At 42.0% G+C, this 20,793-nt stretch overlaps 1 pseudogene; it reads left to right on the top strand.

Moving 5' to 3' along the window:
* The first annotated feature begins 526 nt into the window (after positions 1-526).
* Positions 527-20,793, top strand: part of LOC120106129 — a 68,425-nt pseudogene continuing 48,158 nt past the window's right edge.

Below are 20,793 nucleotides of genomic sequence, written 5' to 3'. Positions count from 1 at the left end.
TGCAGCTCTTACCTCTGTCGACGGAGACCACGACGGAGGCAGGTATACCTACTGATTTGGCTGCTCTCTTACAGGGGTTCGCAGATTTATTTGAGGAGCCTCATGGTCTTCCACCCGAGAGGGAGCACGATCATCACATAGAGATTGTACCGGGAGCAGAACCGGCGAATGTGAGGCCTTACCGCTACCCGCACGTTCAGAAGGAGGAGATCTCAAAGATGGTACGAGAGATGTTGGAGAGCGGCATCATTCAGCCCAGTAGAAGCTCATATTCATCGCCGGTGCTGCTGGTACATAAGAAGGACGGGACGTGGCGATTCTGCGTCGACTACCGGGCACTTAACGCGATCACCGTTAAGCATTGATATCCGATTCCAGTCATCGAGGAGCTGTTGGATGAGCTTGCTGGTGTGGAATACTTCAGCAAACTTGATCTCCGTGCCGGATACCACCAGATCCGTGTCAGACCGAAGATGTGCACAAGACGGCGTTTCGGACACACGATGGCCATTATGAGTTCAGGGTGATGCCGTTCGGCCTCACCAATGCACCAGTGACGTTCCAGGAGCTCATGAATGACATATTCAGACCATTACTACGACGGTATGTCCTTGTATTCTTCGATGACATACTGGTTTACAGTCGTTCATGGCAGGAGCACCTAGAGCACTTAGAAGAAGTGCTGAAAATTCTGCGCGGAAATCAATTGAAGGTAAAGCGATCCAAGTGCCTATGGGCCGAGCCGAAGGTCGAGTACCTAGGCCATGTCATCTCTGCTGCAGGTGTGGAGCCGGACCAAGCAAAGATACATTGCATGACCGAGTGGCCGCTACCCAAGAACCAAAAGGAGCTGCGAGGATTTTTGGGCCTAACCGGTTATTACCGCCGGTTTGTGGAGGGATATGGAAAGATCGCCGCGCCACTGACCCTGTTGCTGCGAAAGGGCGAGTTTAGATGGACCGAGGCAGCGACGGAAGCATTCGAGAAGCTCAAGGAAGCCATGACGACGGCCCCGGTTTTGGCACTACCCAATTTTGCCAAACCATTTGTAGTCGAGTGCGATGCTTCCGGTGCCGGCATTGGTGCTGTTTTGATGCAGGAGGGACGGCCAATTGCTTTTATGAGCAAGGCATTGTCCCCTAGGACCTGCTCGCTGTCCACATATGAGAGGGAGATGATGGCGGTCATCCATGCAGTCACAAAGTGGAGGCCGTACCTTATCGACCGCCGATTCATCGTTCGGACTGATCAGCAGAGCCTTCCATTTTTTCTTGAGCAGCGCATACATACTCCAGCCCAGCAGAGTTGGGTGTCGAAGCTTCTCGGCTACGACTATGAGATGGTGTACAAAAAGGGCGCAGAAAATCGAGTGGCGGATGCACTATCGCGCCATCCCGAGTCCGGCGAGTTGGCGGCTTTGACTACGCCGTTTTTTCCTTTTATTTCAGACTTAAGGACCGCCACATGCCGGGATCCGGACCTAGTACAGATCCAGAGGGAGTTGGCAGCAGATCCGAGCAGTCATCCCGAGATGGAGGACCGAGATGGGTTGATTCTGGACCATGGGTTGATCCGCGTGCCCACCGATTCAGCCATGCGGCAGGTATTGATTCAGCACTTCCATGATACTCCTTTTGCTGGACACGAGGGATTTTTCAGGACTTACAAGAGGCTGAGTCAGAGCTGTACGTGGGTAGGCATGAAGGCAGCGGTCAGAGCTTATGTACAGCAATGCGATGTGTGCCAAAGGGCGAAGGCGGATTCACTGCGACCTGCGAGTCTACTTCAGCCTTTACCGATTCCTGATCAGGTTTGGGAGGATGTGTCGATGGACTTCATTGAGGGGCTGCCATTAGTTCGAGGGTACTCAGTGATCATGGTCGTTGTGGACCGCCTCAGCAAGTATGCCCACTTTTCGGCGCTCGCACATCCATTTTCTGCTCGACGGGTGGCAGAGGTCTACATACGGGACATTGCTCGATTACATGGTATGCCTCGGACTATTGTTTCTGATCGTAACCGCATTTTTGTTAGCGCATTCTGGCAGGCTTACTTTAAACAGCAAGGGACGAAGCTTGCCATGAGCTCGGCTTACCACCCTCAGACTGATGGGCAGACGGAGGTGGTAAACCGCTGCATCGAGCAGTACTTGCGCTGTATGATTGGTGATCGGCCCCGAGAGTGGCTTTCTTATTTACCTTGGGCCGAGTATTCGTACAACACCGCTTTCCACTCAGCCATAGGGATGACACCCTTTGAGGCGGTGTATGGACGAGTACCACCGACGCTGCGAGTTTATGATCCACTGTCACATGCGGACTGGACAGAGGCAGATTTTGAGCTCTTAGACCGCGATGCTACCTTACGGCGGTTAAAGTTCCACATAACGACTGCGCAGAACAGGATGAAGCAGCTGCATGATCGGAAGCACAGAGATCCAGTATACGAGGTGGGCGACTGGGTATACGTCAAGGTGCAGCCTTATCGACAGTTGACACTGCGGCCCATGGCGAACCAGAAGCTCTCTCATCGCTTCTATGGGCCCTTTCAGATAATGGAGCGCATTGGACCCGTGGCGTATCGCTTGGACTTGCCAACTACATCAAGAGTTCACCCGGTATTCCACGTGTCGCTTCTGAGGGCCCGGCTTGGACCCAAGACATCTGTCGGCCCAATCATACATGAGCCACCGGAGGACGAGGTAGTGGAGCCGGTTCGAGTGCTGGCGAAGCGTAGAATACGAGTAGAAGGACGACTGGAAACCTAGATACTAGTGGAGTGGCTGGGGAGAGCAGCAGACCAGGCCACATGGGAGTTTGAGACTGAGATACTTGATCGTTTTCCTAACTTCCGACCTTGAGGACAAGGTTAAGGGAAGCGTGGTGGAGTGATGCGGTTGGATCCACTAGACCGCCTCGGACTTAATCATTTGGTTATTTTTGCTTTTGAGTCCTTGATGTTAATTTTATTTCAGCATAGCCTTGCTCGGGTTAGCCGACTTGGCCTTTATTAGAGTCGCTTTGGGTTTAGTTGTTTCTTGAATTCAATTAGATCAAGTCAAGTTAAGGGATCCGGTAGCCACCTATAAATAGATGTGGTGAGCACCTATTTCAGTATGCAAAAATTGATTGAAAGGCTTTTGCCCTAACTCTCTTCCCTTCTCTCTTCTCTTCTTGCGACGCCTTCCTCCTCTCCCTAGGCCGCCATCCAAGGCCGCCGCCCCCTCCTTCATCCGGCTGCACCACCTCTGTCCCGAGAGGCCAGCCACCTCCTCCCTCTTCTTCCTCTCCTCCTTGATCCCTTCCACCTTCTACAAACAACTCCATCCCGTTGGATTTTCAGCCCGTCCTTTCCTGCGCAGTCATCAGTCGGAGGCCGATATCTTAAGATCCCGATGTCATCTCTAGACCCACGACCTACCGCTGGAAAGCTAACACGGAGATCTACAACGTATCCAAAATTGAGATCGATCTGACGGACGGATCTTCAGAAATCGTGTCTGCAATCAGGTCGGAGCTACCCTTCCAGAAATCAAGAAGAGTCAAGAATCTTGGGATACGGATCAAATTCTATCGGATCGCATCAGTTCCCTTGGGCACCCATACTTTAGTTGTGTTTTTACCTTTTACAAATGTACTCTTGTTAGTTTGAATCTTTCTTTGAATATAAGAATAGGCTTTATGTCCACTTTTTTCACAATGAAAGCATGTAGGTTTTTCAGTTTTGACATCTTTTGCTTTCACAAAGAAATTCTTTAGATACTTTTGTTGTTTGCTAGTTTTATATCCTAATCCGGCTTTATTAAAAACAGCTCTTTGATTTGATAGAATAAGATTTAATTTTTCAGAGCTTTGTGTAAATTTCTCCACAATTGGTTTGTACTTATGTACCTCATTTTTAAGAACCAAATTTTCTTTAGCCAATTCTTCCTTATCATTTTTAAGGGTTTCAACATTTTGTGCAAGTGAGGCATTACAATTGAGTAAGGATTTTACTTTTAGATTCAATTCCTTAATTAGTGTTTTTGCCGTTTCATTTTCAATGCTAAGTTTTGAATTTTCATTTTCTAGGTCAATGGTGTTAACATTTTTAACGCTCTCCTTCTCAATCAATAGATTTTTAATATCATCCTTTAGTCTTTGATTGGAGGCTTTTAATTCTTTATTCTTTGCTCCTAGCATACTACAATCACTCATGAGTTCTTGAAAAGCTTCATATAACTCTTCTAATGTAAAATTTGTAGTTGAGCTTTGACATACCTCATCGTCTTCGAATGCCATGAAGCACAAGTTGGCGGTTTCTTCCTTCTCTTCCTCGGAGGAGGATGTGTCACTATCATCCCACGTTGCTTTCAACGCCTTCTTCTTCTTCTTTCCAAAGTGCTTCTTCTGTTGAGGGCATTCGGAACGGATGTGTCCCGGTCTTTTGCAATCATAACATATGATTGGGTCTCTTTCCTTTTCTTTTTTCCTTTTCCCAATCATTTCTCCCTCCAAACTTCTTTCTTGGGAAGGGTTTCTTTCTTCTCATAAATTTCTTAAACTTCCTTACTATTAAACCCAAATCCTCATCTTCGCTTTCTTCTTCACTCTCACTACTTTCTTCTTCACACACACTCGAAGTAGCCTTGAGTGCGATTGTCTTCTTTTTTGGCAAATCTTCTTCATGTTGCTTCATTGTGAGCTCATGCGTCATCAATGAGCCCAATAGTTGTTCAAGCCCCAGTGTGTTGAGGTCTTTGGCTTCTACGATCGCCGTGACCTTCGCTTCCCATGCTTTTGGCAAAGACCTGAGAATTTTACTCACAAGTTCTGGGTTAGTGTAAGATTTACCTAAATTCTTTAGACCATTTATTATGTCCGTGAAGCGTGTGAACATGCATAAAATGGTTTCATTGGGTTCCATCTTAAATAACTCATATTTGTGAACTAGAATGTTCACTTTAGACTCTTTGACTTGATTTGTACCCTCGTGGGTAACTTCAAGCCTATCCCATATTTCCTTGGCGGAATTACAGGTGGAAACTCTATTGAACTCATTCACATCTAGAGCACAGAATAATGAGTTCATGGCTCTAGCGTTGAGTTGAACCATCCTATTATCATTCTCATCCCAATCCTCCTCAGGTTTGGAAACTTGAATGCCATTAACCATGTGAGATGGTTCGTGTGGTCCCTTGATTATAACCCTCCACAAGGCATAATCTTGTGCTTGAATAAAAACCCTCATTCTAGTCTTCCAATAGGTATAATTTGTCCCATTGAAGAGTGGAGGTCTATTGGTTGCCTGCCCCTCAGCAGGAATATTATTGAAGGGTGTTGCCATCTAGATCTTTGGCTAAGACGGTTAGGTCTTCAAGAAATACACAGAGCACCTGCTCTGATACCACTTGTTGCCCAGAGATGGTCACCCAAGAGGGGGGTGAATTGGATGTTTTAAAACTTTTTGTCTAATTAAAAATAAAACACACAAATGTATGAACTAGAGTAAAGATAGAGGTATGAGAACAGTCAATTGCAAACACAAGGTTTTATAGTGGTTCGGAGCTTCCACTGCTCCTACATCCACTCCCCAAAGCACCTTTGGGAATTTCCACTATAATCCAAGATTACAGTCCGGTAGTTTTGCGAGTGCACTACCCAACTCGTTGTTTTACTCCGGGCTAATAACGAACCCTACAATCCCCCAATTTCACCTAGGCTTGGGATGCCTTTCTCTTATTCCAAGTCTCTTGACTGGAACAAGCACAATAATGAAAAGTTTTACAAGGATTTAAAAGCTCTTAATGAAGAGAATATAGAAATGAGAAATATTAAAATCCGGAAGAACCCTTTTGGCTGTTGGAAGCTTGGGAAATGATGGTTCTTCCGATGTGGATCGTGTTGGCTTGAATGTGAGCTTTGAATGCCAAGTGGGAGTGAGTGGTTGAGCACGAAATCAGTTGGAAAAACTTGAATGCACTTGATTTCTCCTCTTGAAAGCTTTAACTCCCTTGAACCTCTTTTTCTTTCTTCTCTCTTGAATGATCTTGTGTTGGGTTGGTAAGAAGATATAGGAAGGCACTCAAGAGCTCCCTTTTATAGACTAAAAAGCAAATATAGCCGTTAGACACAAAGATATGGAAGTTTGAAATTCAAACAAACCTGAAAAAGTGTGTCAATCGCGTCCCAGGCGCTCCGGAGACGTCTCCGCTTCAACGCGAGACGTCTCGGCTGTATAAACTTTCTTTTGATGTTGTTTGGGGTCGACTCTGCGCTTTACGGGGACGACTCCGCAGAAGGTCTCTTTGACTTCTTGTTTTTCTGTTTTTCTGAGAGAGTCGGCTCGGCACTTTACGGGGACGTCTCGGGATGTTTACGCTTTTTGCATGGGGACGACTCCGCTGCCTCGGGGACGACTCTGCTGGTTTATCTCTGAAAAATATGTCCTCTGGAATTCTCTGAGAGAGTCGACTCCGCACTCTCTGGGGACGACTCGGGAAGTCTGCTTTTTACTTGCGGGGACGACTCCGCTTCCTGTGGAGACGACTCGCGCGCATCCCTTGAAATCGGCCTTTCTGCCGCCTCTGAGAGAGTCGACTCCACAGTGTCGGGAGTCGACTCCGACCCTGCGAGACGCCTCGCCAGGTGCCGGGGACGTCTCCAGACGTGCCAATTCTTCCTGTTTGTTCCAGAGACGTCTCTGAGACGACCCGGAGACGTCTCGGCTATCCCTGATCTGTTTTCTTCAACTCAAAAATTCTTCAATAAATTCTTGAAAAATATGGAAACTTGCCTAGACATTTCTTAACAATATTCTTAGTTAATCATCTGAAATCCTCAAGTAAATTGTTAAGATAAATTAAACTCTAGTGTTTTGTATTCATCAAAATCCATTAGGAGGTCAACATGGGACTGTAGCCCGAGGTAGTGGTGGTATCCAGGGAACCGTAGCGGGTGTCCCTGTATTCATCTCGGAGGACTCCATTGCTTAAGTCCTCCATCTTTCCCGAGAAGGGATCTCTCCCAGTCACCCCCTTGATAGGACTGAGGCCCTTACGGCAGTATTAGGGAGTCCTCCACAGTCCCCCGTAGAGGAGGTGTTCGCAAATCAGCTGTCGGCTGAAATGCGGCTTCTTCTTAGTGTCATCTCTAGGACTCTCTTCCCAAAGACTGGCAAGTTTGACTTTATCTCTGAGAGGGACCTAGCCCTGATATACCATATACTCCAGGACACTCCTATCAACTTTCCTAAACTTATCTACAAATATATCTGTGAACCCCTAGATAAGCCGAGGTTGAGTCTCCCTTACGGTATGCTTTTCACTCTCATCTTTATGGAGTTAGATGTACCTATTCCTGAGGGGGAACCCTCTCGCTCACTGCGTCACACAGATCGCATGGGTGAGGGGACTCTCCATCGGATGAGATTTCATAGAGTTGAGGGAGTCTGGGTACGGAGACCATCCACTTCATCTGACCCAACCACTCATCACTCTCCTGCCTCTGACCATGACCAGGACCACTATATAGATCTTCCCACCTTCTACCTCTGGTCCTACACATACAGAGCCCTCCACCTCCACTGCCGCATCTTCTCAGCAGCAGCCACTGGAGGTCCGGATATCTTCTGAGCAGCTCCGAGAGTTGCGGCAGGAGATAGTGAGGGATCTGAGAGATGATCTGCTGAGGGAGCTCCGAGGTCCTCAGAGTGCTCCCTCCACCGAGCTAGTTCCCTCCTTAGCAGCCGTGACAGAGATGGTTGCAAATCTGAAGGAGGAGATATTCAACATTCGAAGCCTAGTTCAAGGTCAATACTGGAACATACGTGACGTCAAGGACGACACAAGGGAGATGCGAGATAGCATCAGACATGAGCTAGGCAACCAGAGTCAGGGTGTAGAGAGACTAGCCAATGTACTGATCTTCAAACTTGACACCCTCCAGGAGAGTGTGAACAACATTTCTTCGACTCAGTCTAGAACCACCTCGGAGATTCTCGAACAACTGAGGAACATCAATGAGGGGTTAAGCATGGTCATCAAACATACTAGACTGAGCAAGGGAGCCACATCCTCCACCACAAAGAAACCCTAGTGTTTTTGTTCTTTTTACTTTATGATGTACAGTCCCTTGAGGACTTCTTTTGATATGTAATTACAATTGTACTCAAATTAGCATCAATACAATGAGTAGACACCTTCTTACAAAACTGTGCAATACTTTCTGTGTTCTGCGCTTCTTTTTGCTATGATGACAAAAAGGGGGAGAAAATGATATGAATTGAAAATGTGATGTTTTGAAATGTAAAGAAAGAAAACCCTTAAAGCAAAACGTAATTTGTTCTAAGTAGATTCGATACCTCGAGGCTCATTATCTCTCTGTTGGGGCTCCTAAAGGAGTAATCTCTAGAATCTATTCAAGGGATATTCGGAGATTAATTGAATCATACTCAAGAACAAATTGTCAGACTTTCCCTCTAAAACCAAAAATTTAAGCTCAAAAGCTTCAAGACATTAAAAGAAAATTCAGAGAATCTAAACAAAATTGAATGCATATGTTGAGGAGGAGAATCTAAAATCTTAAGAAAGCAAAATCACTAACTACATATAAGCCAAACAATTGATTGCATGATATGAAGGCTTATATAATTCCAAATGAAAGGGGGAGCTTTAATTTCAGGATTTACTGATCCATACCTTTCAATTCTGGATAGATTAAAATAACCAAATATTTGAACTCATTTCAAAACTTTTACTGAATGACTGAGCAATTCACTTCAAAAATATTCAATGTTTTGTCATCATCAAAAAGGGGGAGATTGTGGAGTGATTGATTATAACCCTATTTGATTTTGATGAGCACAAAGCCATTGAGTATATTTTATGTTATACTAATGAATTCAATCCAGCATATCAGGCAAAATTTGTAAGAATCCTCTTTTGAGTGCAAGTGGAAATCAGCTTAAGTCAAGGGCTGAACCTCGAGTCGACTCCGGAGGATTTCGAGTCGACTCCAAGTGTTTCAGATGTTTTGGTACAGGCTCGAGACGACTCCGGCACACTGCGAGTCGACTCCGGCACACTGCAAGTCGACTCCGACTGAGAACAGACGGCAGGACAGAAAGATGAATCTCAGACCCTGTCACCGAGTCGACTCCTGAACAATTCGAGTCGACTCCGATGCTTGCCGAGTCGACCCCCGATAGTTCCGAGTCGACTCCAAGGAGTAATAGACAGAAAGATAGAGAAGTTGTTTTTGGACTCTGAGAGCCGAGTCGACTCCAAAAGAACTCGAGTCGACTCCAACGGTTGGCGAGTCGGCTCCAAAAAAACAAGAGTCGACTCTCAGAGGAATGCAAGACTAAAAGTCAGAGAGCCAACTTCGGTGTCTGAGAGCCGAGTCGACTCCAGCAAAGTCCGAGTCGACTCCGAGGCAGTTCAACTCCAAAGACAGAAGACCAGTTTTTCAGGCTCTGAGAGCCGAGTCGACTCCAGCAAAGTCCGAGTCGACTCCGAGGCAGTTCAACTCCAAAGACAGAAGACCAGTTTTTCAGGCTCTGAGAGCCGAGTCGACTCCAAGAGAATCCGAGTCGACTCGAGGAAGTAAACCCAAAAGAAAGATCTTTGGATCCCTGAAAACGAGTCGTCTCCAGAAGGTAGAGTCGTCTCCGGATATTGGCGAGTCGACTCCAGAACGGGACAGTACTTTAATTCAAATCCTGAACAGTGGGCGAGTCGTCTCCAGTAAAGCATGAGTCGACTCCAACAACAGCCGAGTCGACTCCAGATCGAGCGAGTCGACTCCGATCCCAACGGACACTGTGTCAGGAGTTGCAGATTGTGCAGAACGGCCCTAAAAGTGAGTCTAACGGCTAGTTTTCTATGAAGATTGCTTAAATAGCCAGATTGAACAGTAATAGACACTAAGGGAGAGACTCCATTCAAAGAAAAAGAGATTTCCACCTACCAAAGCTTTTAAAGAGTAACTACAAGAGAAAGAAGGAAGAAGTGCATTGAAGTCCATCCTCCAAACATCTCCCTCGCATTCAAAGCTCTCCTTCTAACAGCAAATCTTCAGCACATTCAAGAGGAGTTGCAGAGTTTGAGAAGCCCCTTTCTCTACATCCAAAAATCTATTTGAGGGCTTCTAACTCTTCTTTGTTCATATTGTTTATATACGCTTTTCAAGAAGCTATCCTTGTACTCTTTTCAAACTGCTTTTCTTACTTAATTCAATCAGGGGATTGAATCAAGGGTGTTAAGGTTGGTTGGTGAGCCGAGGGTAAAACCAACATGTAAGGGTTCGATTGTGATCCCGGAAAAACAATCGGGTGGTTCTAGTCGGTGAGCCTGTGAAAACCGACCGAGTTCGTTGTGATCTCGTAAAACAACAAGTTGGGTTGTGAGCTTGTAAAACAACCGGCTGTAATCCGAGGGATTATAGTGAACTCCCAAGTGAAGCTTGGGGAGTGGACGTAGGAGCAAGGGTTAGCTCCGAACCACTATAAAATCTCTTGTGTTTGTGATTGTTTCATTGTCTCTTCCATTCCCTTCATTCACTGCATATAGTAAACTAATTAATCCACTTGCAATAAGTTTTAATTAGTTACTCACAAAATTTTTTAATTGCAATAATTACTTAAAACCCAATTCACCCCCCCTCTTGGGTTGTCTTTTTGGGCAACAACCTACCTCTAGCATTTGTGCTCATTGGCCCACATACATCAGAATGTACAAGAGTCAATAAGTCACTGGCTCATTCACCTTTTTAAGTAAAAAGTGATTTGGTCATTTTACCAAGAAGGCATGATTCATAGGTTGTCAATGATTCACAATCATTAACATCGAGGATTCTCTCTTTACTTAACCTGTTCATCTTGTTCTTGTTAATATGACCTAGCTTATGATGCCAAAGGTAGACATGCGTGACATTATCTATTCTAGGGCGCTTATTGGACTTGTACATTACATGAACTGGTTGTGACAAAATGTAAATGCTATTACTCAGAGTTCCATTCATTACAGCAGCACCATTCCAAATGATATTGCAATAATTCTTTTTTATTGATATTTCATAACCATTTTTGGCCAAAAGGCCAACAGAAATGACATTCAATAAAAAACTTGGACAATAGTGACAATCACTAAGGACATTTATATGAGAGCTGAATTCAAGTTTAAGAATTTCTAAAGCTAGAACTGGAACTGATCTTCCATCTCCAACATTCAGGAACCTTTCTCCTTCTTCAAACCTCTCACTGACTTGTAGCCCCTGCAACGAATTACAAATATTAAAAGGACTACCGGTATCCAACACCCAAATCGAATTATCACAAATAGAAAAATTGCAAGGTGTTATCATATAAGTACCTTGATTGGCAACTGATTGCCCACTTTTCTTAGGCCGATTCAGATCGAGGGATGCAATGTAAAGAGGACAGTTCCTCTTCCAATGTCCTTGTTTCTTGCAGAAGAAGTACTCCGCCTTGCTCTGAACAGCCTTTTTATTCTTTTTATGACTAGGCTGAGCATGGTGCACCTGTTTCTTTTGGATTTTATTTTTTTTCCCTTTCTTAAAGGGGCGACCCTTAGATGAACCTCCCACTAAGTTCACCGTCTTCTTAAGAAGTTGGTGATCATTCTCAAATGTCGGTAGTAACCCCAACAATTGTGATAATTCACTACAGATTTCGTCATACGAAAATAAGAGAGAAAAGGACGGTATGATCCAGGCAATGAGTTTAGTATGGCATCCTTCCCCAATTGATCATGAAGGAGAAAGCCAAGAGAGCTTAGACGCTCGATCAACTCAATCATGTACAGTACATGATCAGTTACCGAGGTCCCATCTTTCATTCGGGCGCTGAAGATGGCACAATTAGTTTTGTGCCTCTCAACGTCGTCAGAAATGCCGAATGATTCATTCAACACTTGAATGATATCTTCCGGCTGCGTATTCTCAAAACGCCTACTAAACTCATCACTCATTGCTGCCAACATGATGCATCGAATAGTGATCCGGTCACTGAGCCACTTCTGATAAGTGTCTCTGGCCGATCTTGATGCATTAGCAGTGGGCTGCTCAGGTGCTTGATCCGTTATCACATAAAGGATCCTCTCATGCTTTAGCACTATTTTCAGTTTTCTATACCAATTATTGAAATTTGGACCAGTCAAGTTGTCATTATCCAACAATGAGCGAAGTGACAAATTAGTGGCCATTTCTACATAAAAAGAAAATTTGGCTATTAGTATATGAATTGACTAAACTCAATAGACTTGGACTTTAGTCTAAAGGTACTTCCACTATTTTATACAAATTGGTAGCCTCTACCTCTAATTCGAAAAATTACTCCTAATTCTTTAGTAGGCTCTAGAACCCAATAGATCACTATAGGCCCGAGTGTGGCTCGGCCAACCCATACACACCTATTGGTAGGTTCTTAACCAATTGCTTCACCAAGCAACTTCTAGTGATGATTTTGCCCTACGTTTTTCGGCAAGCGTGTGGCGCCTCCACCGAATATCCTAGTCAGGTCCAACCATTAAATGATAGGGTTAAGTCTAATCAACTAATAGATGACCAAGCCCGAGTGTGGCTCGACTCATCTGACCGCCTATTGAAGGTACACTTAACTCATCATATATTGAATGACGATTCCAATGCTTGATAAGTTCCAGTCGTATGGTGCCTCCAATAATTATCAAAACATTGGACCCATTATCATCCAACTTAATGGGAGGCTATGACCTAGTTATCACCATAACTATTTTATTTTAAGGACCTAATAATTTTAGAGAATTTCAAAATTAGGATAGATGAGAAGATCCGGTTAGTCTAATTTCTCCCACTGACTTCACCAAATCAGATTAGACTGAAACCGGTTAAGGAGGCACCTAAATCAGTCAAATTGATTTTCCTTATAGGCATGGGCTAACTCGAATCATTAAGTGATCCAATCAAAATGTGATTGACAATGTCGGCCAGGTAAGTGAGATCGGTGGAAGGGATATGTCATTAACTCGACAAAGACGAATCAGTGCTAGTAGCTTCCAATTAAAAACCACCGGTCAAAACTGTCAAACTTACCTTAGACACCGACTGGTTAATCAATTTCGATTTGATACTCAAATGACTCGGGCTACACCTCTGAGCCTAAATCAAGTTCCATCTTGGTCTAATCAAAGATATGGACTTCATCCATCTACAACTATTGTAAATTGACCTAGAATTTTCTTGACCTAATATAGTTACTATTTAATTAGATTTGATCAATTAATTCTATTTGTCCATGTATGATTCTAACCTTAGGTCTAACCCAATCCTAGGAACTTGATTCAAGCTAACCCATATGCCCAAAGAATTATGTAATGTCAATTAATTGAGTTACAATTCTATTTCATAATACTTAATTCTTAATTAAGTTTAGACTTATGAAAGTTTTGCTCATTGCATATTTCTTTTTAATTACATATTAATTACAATCTTTCAGTTCTTAAAACATATTTTTAGATCTGAGTTTTTGTAATTAATCACATGTAATCAGATTTAATTCATGTTTAAGTCATTATGTTTAATGTTCATGCATCACATATACATAATAATATGAATTAATTCAAACAACATACATCTTATGTATTTATTTTTTCACTTTTATTTTCAGATCTAATTTGTTCATTAAAATCAGAGATCATATGAATCATAAACTTTATTTAGATCTAATCTAAACAATATTATGATTTCAGATTTATTCATGTTACTAATCCTAATACAAACATACATCATATGCATTCAAAATTTTAGATCTAGTTACTCATACATAATCAGCAATTAAATCAATCATAAAAAATACTTTAGATCTAATCTAAACATGTTCATGATTTCAGATTTAATTACAAAAATTAAAATGTAAAAGTTTAAACACGAACCTGGCTCTGATACCACTGAAAGTGAATCCTAGATTTTTGGGTATTAAGCATGCTGAATTTTTTTTAAAAAAAAAACCATGGCTGAACCAGATCAAGTTGCCTACGTACCCCTTCATAAGGGGGATCAAGCCATACGTAGTTCTTTTTAAGTTTTAAAATGCAGCGGAAAAACTGAAACAAACAATTTAATTCATGCATGCTTACAAGATCAAATCTATAAATCAGCACCTTAAGAACACATAGGATTATGCCGGAATCGTTTAAATAATTATTAAAAAACTTTCATGCATGATTAACTATCAGATCTGAAAAGTAAACACTCTATTCCAATTAATCTCTGAATGTCCATCGAATGGATTCTGAAGATAACTCCATGAGGAGCCCCAAAGGAGGGTAAAACCTCGGAGAATCAGACCTAGACCCAGACTCCAAAATAAAATATTGATGTGGGATTAATATCTTTTATGATAGAAGAAACTTATGGATCTGATCCTTGACTTCACAGCCATGCACTCGAATGGCCTCTATGAGATGTACACACAAAGCCCTAGGTAGATCATCTTCCGCGGGAGTGCTAGCTCGCGCAGAAACGTTGCAATGGCTGAAGCTGTCTCCTTCTAAACACTCAACCTTTGATTGTTCTTCAAGGATATGGAGGATGGACGTGAGAAAGAAGGAGAAGAAGGGATGGAGGCCCTCAGAAAATTTTTTCAGAATTTTTTGAAACTTCTAAATATTGTATATTTTGAACCCAAGGCATGGGGATCTTTTATAGCCAAAAGACCACCCCACGCCTCACACCTAATTTAGCCAACTAATTTAGCTGATAAAATCTCCAAAAAATTCTGGTGGTTTGGCAGCTAAGAGAAGATAAACATATCCAAATTTTTATACATTTTGGATCTTAAAAGATAGGAATTCATACGTCCAAAGTTCAGCCGCAGACCACCCTATTTCATCCACCATGCAATCCCTACAAATTAGAAAATTCATCTAAATCTTTCTAGAAAGATTTAAGGTACCATTTTTATAAAAATTATAGCCCCACGCCTCCTCTCTTTCATTCCAATTTTTGGCCAAAAATAAGGAGGATAGACGTAGAAAATATTGGGGATAAATCAAGGTGTCATTCTTCTCCAAGAAGATAAGGATGGGTTCCTAAAATTTAGGGATTCTTCTCCTTATCCAATTCTGATTATTTGGACTCATAATCCTCATTAAATAAGGTCTTCTAATTGATTTGAATCAAGCTCAATCTAATTGGGTCAAGTCGCATCAATTTGGTCAAGCTCAATCTACTTGGGCTGAACCCAATCCAATTAGGTCAAACCCTGATGCAGCCCAAATTGAATCCTATTCAATTTGGCTCAACTTAAGCCCAATTACTCAATCAAATTGAGTTCATTAGCAATCTAATTGCTAATTAATCCTCCAATAATTTAATAATTATTTTAATGCAACTTTTGCTTTGGATAATTTGTCAATCAAATTGACCAAATTATCCCTGAATGATTCTTAATCATCAATCAGCCATTTGATCAACCTAGAAACTTCTACGCGTGTGACCTCATAGGTTCGAACCTAAGCCGGAAGTATAGGAACGTCTTTCCATACTAATCGATGTGACCATCTAGCAATGGTACCCGACGTCCGAATAGGCCGAATATATGCGAAGCAAATATTCTGAAATCCTAGACTATGGTTACTGTATAATTTAATCCCTTCGACTCCTAATGCCAGGCTGACTTAGAGCTCACTGTCAACCCTATAATTAGTACATCCATTATGTGATTAACTTTAGATATCCCATGACTCCTCACTGGGATTACCCTGGCCAAGATTTTGCTAAATTAATCACAAGACATTATCTTCTATTTCTAGGAGGGGTCAATTCCATCTCGACTGTCACTGAATTAGAAATTCAGATAATCCAGTACCAAAGTACAGTGAGTTGCTTGCTAGTCATAGATTGCGATCTCAGGTCAGAGGGCCAAACTTATACCTATATCCACTCGGAACATCTCTTGACAGTAGAGCATTCCGGAATTGGTCACGTTCAGTGAAATATACTCCTACACTTCACCTGTGTGGCATACCAGTGTCTCCACACTCCTTGGTTAAGAGGACAACCAACATATATGTTACACAACGACCTAATCTCGATAATGCTGTCGTCCCAGTAACAACATATCATTTGGTCGCGAATCAGTTTAAGGACTCAAAGATAAATCTTCCTTTATCATAACATAAGTCCTAAGGACTTCATCATATAAGAGTTCATTTGAAGATGAAATGATGAATAATGCCAAATAACACTTTATTAATTTGTCAATTTATTTACAAAATTCAATCATCAATATGCTGATGATTGACATTTAGGATACAAATCCCAACATCTTTTATCTTACAGAAAATATTTTACATAGATTAATCTATTTCATCGAATCCAACACCTGTGGTTTGGAGGAGATATTTATGTGATATCGATTTCATGTTTAATGATTTAATGATCAGATGCATCATGCTAGGTTAGACAGGTCATGCTTATCATTAGAGTAGATGGTTTGTGCTAGACTTAGATGGTTCATGTTGGAAATTAGTTATAATTTTCTTTTATGATTGCTTTGGCTTGTGGTCGGAAGCAATCAAGTCTTAAATACAACTCAATCATTGAAAGCATCACGGATATAAATCTATCGGTAGATTCTAGCTCTAAACACCTCCCTCCATAGATAATTCATACTATTACATCAATATTAATTCTTAGTTTTTATCATTTACTCTAGCTTATACCCTTTGAAGTAATTTAAGAAAAATAACTTATCTCCAATTCCTGTGGACCGACACCCGTAATCACTGTCCTACAGGATACGTGCTATTGCGTAGTTTACTTTTGAAATTGAGAGAACCGATCGGAGGAGACCGAGCGCCGAGATCCGGCTGGCCGCGGAGGAAGCCCTAAAGCTCCTTTCCTTCGGTGAGGATCTCCTACAAATCGGGTGAAGAAGCTTGGGATCCGAGGGTTTTGATCCAAGTTGCTCACGGTTTCTCCACCGATTCCTCGTTGGAAGGGTCGCCGGAGCATCCCGTCGGACTAAGGTAAGCCCCTTGTGCTTCATTTCCTGGATTTGGGGCGGTGTTGGTGGGGTTTTGGCCGGTGAAATCGTCGGAGAGGGATTCGAAACTGGTACCCCTGTTTTGGCCTCTCTCTTTCAAATTTTTGCCGCCACCTGGCCGCCAGTTGGCCGAGAGATCCATGGCATCTGGGGCATTGATTTGGACTGAGAAGGGATTGTGAGGGATTCTAGGGTTTTAGTTGGGGATGGGGGGAGGTGGACAAAGGTCTCCTTCCTTGTGATTCCATCTCCTTTCCCCTTATCCTCTCGTCAGTTGGCCACCGACGGCGACGACGACGGCGGTCATGGGCCACCGTGGCTACCGTCGGGTGGGGGGAGCCGAGCCACCATCAGGGTGGTCTTCGGCTGATGATGGAGGAGGGGGGGACCCTTTGCCGGTTCTTGGGAGGAAGAAGAAGAAGAGGTCTCCTCTTCTTCTCTCTTTCCCTTGGCCGGCCACCATCATCGGCGACTGCAACAGTGGCGGCCGGCGATGATTCGGCCAGTAGTATTGTCGGGTTGGGGAAGGAGAGGGCATAGCCACCATGGTTGTTGCCCTTGGATCAAAACGATTTGAGGGAGAGAGATGTATTCCCAATCATGAAGAGAGAGGAATCATCCCTTTCTCTTGGTCTCTTCACCAAGACTGGCCATCGTCGTCGGCATGGCTGCGGCCATGGCTAGCGATGACATAGGCCGGTGGTACAAGGTGGAAGTTGGGCCACCCCGACTACCCTAGATCTGGAGGGATAGAGATGTTTGGGGACCTAGTGATGGACCCCATAGTGGATGTGAATTATGGTTTAGAATATTTAAATATTAAATAATTTAGTTTGGGATTTATAATTGATGTTGTAAGGAAAGAGTCAGCGGTGCCAGGAGATTTTGATCAGGGGACTCAGCACCCCAGCGCGTAGGTTGTGATTCGGATCCGTGCTTGAGTCAGTCTACAATTTCTGTAAGAATCCCTACATCTGAGCACCTCTATAATTACTGGGTCATGAACTTGGTTAGTCCAAAGCCAGAAGTGAAAAGTCTTAAAATTTGGGGATCAGAGTAATACGAAAGTGGATCACATAATGTATAAAGAAGATTTATGTATATATACTGGTTATATATACTTGTTGTTTGTTGAGCTTTTGAAATGATGAAATGACTTTTATTTGTTACTTTGATTATTTTATTATTATTACTGTGTGTGGCTGTTGGGATTCTTACTGGGCTGGAAAAACTCATATTATACTTAATTTCTTTTTCAGAGGCACTGGATTTGTAAAGACCATTGGGTGGGACGAGAAATGAAATCAGCATGGAGTCTGACTGGTAGATAGATAGAAGTTAATTTATCTTTTGCTTATGGACATTTGAAATTATGTAATTAATCAGTACATTTTAGTTGGATTTGATCTAATTACATTAATCATTAATTTTGGTATTTATGTGAATATTGTACCTTTTAGGCCTTACATGATCTCTAGGATTCTACTTTAGGGATTATGTGGCCGTGTCACGTGGTCGACCCGAGTGATGGGTTTGGGGCGTGACAGCTAATTAAGGTTGTGAATAGGCCAAGTCGGGCCAAGGCCCAATTCAAGGCAAATCTTAGTGCTCAAGCTCAAGCCTGGTGTGGCATAAGGGTCCTAGGCCCGGGCCTGACTAGCTGCAGGTATTTTTTCGGAGCCAAACTAGGCCAAATTTGGGTCCCATTTACTCTGAGTAGAAAACTCGCCGAGGCTTTACCTGGGATTTGTTGGGACTTGGGACCCATTAAAGTCCGTGTTCGAGCCTGGTTTTTCTCAGCCTTGGTCATTGGGTTGCTCAAGCTAGCTCCTCACATTGGTAGCCCTATGGTTACTAGCTGTTGCAAAAAAATACTATATATTACTGTGACTTAACATGTAGATTGAGCTTGATTATTTGGGACTTTTCTCTTTCTTTGGATGTCTTTTTTTGCATGGATGGTTTGATAATAAAGTTAAGAGTTTATTGATGCCCTCTTTTAGCTACAATTTTTTCCATTGTTCTACGTCTTATTTCTTTCCCTGGTGGTTCATAGTTCATGAGGTAGCACTTTGGGTCCATCAAATAATTTGAAAAAGTAGTCCAAAAATCTAGCAAAACAACTTATTAGTGCCCAATTTCTCTGTGGGTTTAGAGTTTAAATTGGGTTTTAGTTTGGGTCTGGATCTAACAAATATATGTTCGGTTTATGAATATGTCCAAATCAAATTAGCACTTTGGGTGCAGCAAATAGTTTGATAAACTAAAAACTAGCAAAATAACTTATTAATACCCAATTACTCCTAAGGTTTAGAGTTTAAACTAGCATATAACCCGTACGATACATGAGATGCAGTTTTTTCTCCTTTTCCAACTCTTCTTGATATACAGTATATAATAGATATAATATAATAGATAGCAAAAACAAAATAGAATATAATACACATAATGACATAAGAGCCTAATTATTTAATGTTTTAGTATTAATATTATGATATATCATCATTATACAAAATTCTAATGGTATATGTATATCTATCAATATGATAAAGTAAAATATATTATTGGGAAGAAGTAAGATCATTGTCCAACCTGCATATAATATAGGAAAGTATTGCATCTAGGAGATATTTAAATGCAATATATTGGAATTATTAGTGGTTACTTTCACTTTGAAGTAAGATCGATCCTAAAAATGCAATAGAAATTAATAAAACATCAACGTAATCTAATGACTTGTGTGGGATATGGGCATGGTGAAAGAGTAGATGCCCTATAAGCCAATCATTTGATGGGTTTTTCTTTGTAATCCTCCAAATCATGTACTTTGACACTCGATATATATCAATAAAGGCATTGTGTTTCATCATTTGCTGCTTATCTATTTTATTATTGGATGATGAACCCCATAAATTAGGACATTGGTTTTAAGGGTTATGATGAGATCATACCAGTGAGACCTAAAATCCTAAAATCCTAATTTAGAATATTCCCAGTCAAATTGGTATATTGAGTCGGGGATCAATATTACCGGAAAGACTGGCACATCTTATGTATGCTCAATGTAGAGGGTGATTGATCTCACAATCACTTGTGTGAGACACTAATACAAAGATGTGGGTGCTCATTAGAGGAATGAGTTCACTGAAATGACCAGCCATGAGAACATCTTATGGATTCTTACTTAATTATCAAAAGATGGTTCTCATAGTGGGAGTTGTGCAAGTGATCCTTAGACCTGAGATCACCATGGTACCTTGTGCACTTGAAGCTATGTTTTGGTTTACCCTCATTCACGACATTGCATTGTGTACAGGATATTCTGGATATGGTGGATTTTGTACGAAGGTTGTGAGTAGGTCAACAAGGAATCAGTCACTTCTAGTAAGAGAAGGTAACATCCTACTTACTCTAATCTTATGATGATTCACGAAGCCTTTCATCAAAGCAAAATGAATATTAGAAAGAGTTTCTAATGTTTCATTGTTTGAATTATCATATAAAAGATTGAGAGAGACATGAATAAGTGATTGAGTTTGATATTGATCCATACTCGAGCACTTATTCAGGATGTAGTATGACTGAGGGATTGAATTGCACAGTAACTTTCCACTGAAGGGTATGTTTGGATTTGTCCAATACATTCCTCATCTTCCGGGTAGACATGATACGTTGCTAGACGTCAATCATGTCTTGTGGGTTGATCGGATCAAAGAGTTTGATTAGATCAAAGCATCAGAAAGGTTCTGATTGCTAAGTCAGGTTTAG

This window comes from Phoenix dactylifera, unplaced genomic scaffold, assembly GCF_009389715.1.
Source record: "Phoenix dactylifera cultivar Barhee BC4 unplaced genomic scaffold, palm_55x_up_171113_PBpolish2nd_filt_p 000473F, whole genome shotgun sequence".
In the NCBI taxonomy this organism is placed as follows: Eukaryota; Viridiplantae; Streptophyta; class Magnoliopsida; order Arecales; family Arecaceae; genus Phoenix; species Phoenix dactylifera.
The sequence above is the reverse complement of the archived record's forward strand: the minus strand, read 5'-3'. Positions and strand labels throughout refer to the sequence as shown.